We start from the raw sequence: 3,902 nt of genomic DNA, 5'->3' as shown, positions 1-3,902 counted from the left end.
AGTGGTCAGAAATTGTTGAATAGAAGAGGAGAAACTTGAACTAGGCATTAATGAATGGATAGGACATGGCCAAGATAAATTAGGAGGAGATAGCACAGTTAGGGAAGAATGACATAGACAAAGGGGATATACATAGTGTGTTCCTGTGACCTCCAATTAAATCAGTCCAACTTGAAGAGGGATATGGTGGAAAACATGATGAGGAAAAAAAATGCATTGGAGCTATACTATGGATGGCATGGACTAATAGAAATTAGTGATTCAACCTTATTCTGTAGGCAATATGGAGCCATGGAAGGTTTCTGAGTGGCGACACGTTCGTTTATAATCTGTACATCATAAATATCATGCCAATCCATTGATATAGAGCTATAACACTTGTAAAGATAGAAAACTTCACTCCCTATGAAGCAGTTTATTAGATTTCTACCATCTTTCGTTGATAAGAAGATCAACTTATGCAATGCTAACATAAAAATTATATTTATATAATACTTTATAGTTATAAACTGCTTTGCAATCAATGTCTGACTTGATCATCAAAATATCTTGTTTACCTAAGTATTGAACTTATGATTTCCATTTCACAAATAAGAAAAAAAAACAGTGACTCAACTTTGCCCAAAATTGCATATATAGTAAGTGGCAAATCTGTATAATAAACCCTAATCTTTTGATTGTGATGTTCATGTTTTTATATTATTAAATGTTGTCAAAATGAGAGGCTTTATTATAAGATTGACTCCAATAACTGTCATAGGATGACTCATAGAATGTTAATGTGGGGAGGGAAGTTAGCAATTTCTCAATCTAAGCATTTCCCAAACTAAACTTTGCTACAGATCTGTGAAACATATAAATTACCTCCTGGGCCTCATAGTATCCTATGTAGTCTCATCAGGCCTGGGAGATAGAGAAAAGAAGACAACCAGGGGTCAGAGAAATACAAAGAAAAGTAATTTTTAAAGTGTATGATATCTTAAGTGTATCTTAAAAGAAGTAATGACTTTTTATAGCAAAATGTTTAGGACATTGGTTAAAAAAAAATAGTGGATTAAGAGTGGGAAAATGGCCAAAGAGGTAAGACTTCATCAATATTTTCTCATTGCTAAAAATCAAGAAATAGTGCAAGTATCCTAATCATATCCATTAATATGAATTTGTGGATTAAGGGGGATATAAACAAGCTTCTAAATGTTGAATTAATACCTCAAATGACATCAGAATTATTTCTGATTTGTCCAATCATGTTAGAAATCATAGTTCTATCTATCTTGATCATGCTTCCCTTTCATCTTATTTAAGAATACACTCTTTTTCAAATCTACTTTTTCCTCCCTCCTTTTCTTGCTGCTAAATCCTTAGACTTAATTCAGCTTCTCCCTTCATCCCCAGGTTCTGAAAGTGTTGTCTTTCCTACTGAGTATGAATAATTCCAATTAACATAAATATTAACAATTCTTTTACTGTAGAAGGACATTTATGTTATATAGAATGACAAATATAGTTCCTGCATTTAGAGCAGTAATTAGGCTGTCTGAAATTTTTTCATCAGAATGGAAACTTAGGATGCTTTCTAGCTTAAGAAATGGTTGTTTCACTAGGAATATTAGACACATAAGGTTTCAGAGCTGGAAAGGGACCTTGAAATACAGAACATAAAGTATGACAGCTAGAAGAAAATCTTATAGATTACCTAGACTAGTTGAATGTCCTACTTTTACAGGTTCAAAAATGGTAGCCAAGCTTTTCCAGTGTTGGTGGCCCAAACGGAGGAGCAGAAATGACACGTCACAAGGGGAAGGAAAAGATGGAAGAGCAAGTCATCAGCTTTGGACCTCAAGTTGCAGAGGGAGAGAATATTTTTGGTGTCTGCCATATCTTTGCTTCCTTCAATGACACCTTTTTTCCACGTGATTGATTTCTCTGGAAAAGAAACCATCTGCCAAGTAACTGGTGGGATGAAGGTCAAGGCTGACAGAGATGAATCTTCTCCCTATGCTGCTATGTTGGCCGGTCAGGATGTTGCTCACAGATGTAAAGAACTAGGCACCACTGCCCTTCACATCAAACTTCGGGCCACAGGGGGAAATAGGACTAAGACCCCTGGTCCTGGCACACAGTCCACCCTGAGAGCCCTGGAACATTCTGGAATGAAGATCAGGCAGATTGAGGATGTCACTCCAATCCGCTCTGACAGTACTCACAGAAAGGGTGGTCACCACGGTCGCTGTCTGTGAATATTGTCTGCTGGATTATTTTTGTCAATAAAAGTGTCATAATGGTCAAAAAAAATGGTAGCCAAGAGAATGTAAGTGACTTTCCCAAGGACAGAAAGATAATTGGTACCAGAGTTGAGAGCAGAACATAGATCAACTCATTATTAATCTAATGCTCTTTCTACTCCATTAGCCCCTTTAAAATAATATTTTAAGATTTTTCAGATAAGTACAATAAATACTAATAAAGATTTTGTGTGTGTGTGTGTGTGTGTGTGTGTGTGTGTATAAACCCATTGACAAAAAAAAGTCTACTGGAATTCTGGTCATTTTAGTGGCTCCATGATAGGAGTGGATTTGGGGGTAGGTTAAGATTAGTCAAGAGATAAGGCTAAGAGCCTTGCATGGAGTAGGCTACAATGCCAGCTGAATCATCTGGTATGAGTAGTATGACTCTCCCCCAAACATTGTTGTAATAGTGAGTAACCACAAGCAAGTGATGTGTAATTTGAGGGAAATGAGCCATTTATCACAAGGAAATGAGCATATAGAAGGCAGGAGCAAAAAAAACCTATTTGAATATATATTTTAGAGCTTGCAGAGACCTGAAAGATGATCTCGGCGAATTCCACTGTTTTGTAGATGAGGAAACTTGAGTCCCGAAAACAAAAAAATAAGCTGTTCAACATCACATAGGTAATAACTGGCAGAACCATGATTTGAATCTAATCCCTCCATTAACACAGAGCTCTTTCCACTATGCAATTCTTTTTCATCAAATACAATTTAGCAACGTAGCAGCACTGGGTTCAATGGGACGATGCAAAAATGTCCTCTAAATTTAGGGGCAAATATAAGAACATGAGTATCCAAGGAAATGTAAGAAGTATATTCATGGATTGATTATATCATCACAGCGACCATTTGAGGCTAATTCCTTGATCTTCTGAATGAACTTCAGCTGTGTATAACTCCCAACTATTGATACCTGTTCTTGAATGAAGTACAGCTGTGTTTCTGCAATAAGCAGTTAGCCTCAGGGATCCTTTTTTATGACACTGCTAGCAATAAAGGGGAAAAAAAAGAATATTTAGTATGAAAAAAAAATCCTAATACAAGATTTGAAAAGGTTGGTGGATTTTGAATGGGAATGGATCAGAGTTAATGCAACTTTGATAATGAATCATTCAGAATGGACAATTTGATGCACTTGTCCAATGCCTATGAATTAAATTAACTTGCCTTATAGTGCTAGATAACCCCCTCCTTTAAATACACACAGTCTTTGATAAATTAAAATGGAATTATCCTCAGTTTGCTTTACTAATTCATATTTTTAATTTCCATAATTGCATTGGGAAGATGAAGGCAGAGGTAATAAACTGTTGGAATATTTCTTATGTGGATCTCAGGATGACTGGAAGAAGCTAAGCTACTTATACAGATCAGAATAAAGATCCATCTTGTAAGATGCTTCTGTTAAAAAAAAGACTAAAACTAAAACTAAATTAAAAAAAATATTTAACTCTATTTCTGGGGAATCTCATTACAAAATACATTGAAAACATCTCCTCAGGGGAGAAAGTTCTTTTGAAACTACTGCAGATCTGGGATTGAAATCAGGTGTGTTATTTCCAATTCTCTGAACTTAGGGTGGGGTTGATGAGACAACTGACAGATCCA

General features: G+C 35.8%; 1 pseudogene; it reads left to right on the top strand.

The window, feature by feature from the left end:
* The first annotated feature begins 1,783 nt into the window (after window positions 1-1,783).
* On the top strand, window positions 1,784-2,332 carry LOC114023881 (annotated as a pseudogene).
* The last annotated feature ends 1,570 nt before the right edge of the window (window positions 2,333-3,902 follow it).

This window comes from Vombatus ursinus, unplaced genomic scaffold (assembly GCF_900497805.2).
Source record: "Vombatus ursinus unplaced genomic scaffold, bare-nosed wombat genome assembly UNPS02014818.1, whole genome shotgun sequence".
Taxonomy (NCBI): Eukaryota; Metazoa; Chordata; class Mammalia; order Diprotodontia; family Vombatidae; genus Vombatus; species Vombatus ursinus.
The sequence above is the reverse complement of the archived record's forward strand: the minus strand, read 5'-3'. Positions and strand labels throughout refer to the sequence as shown.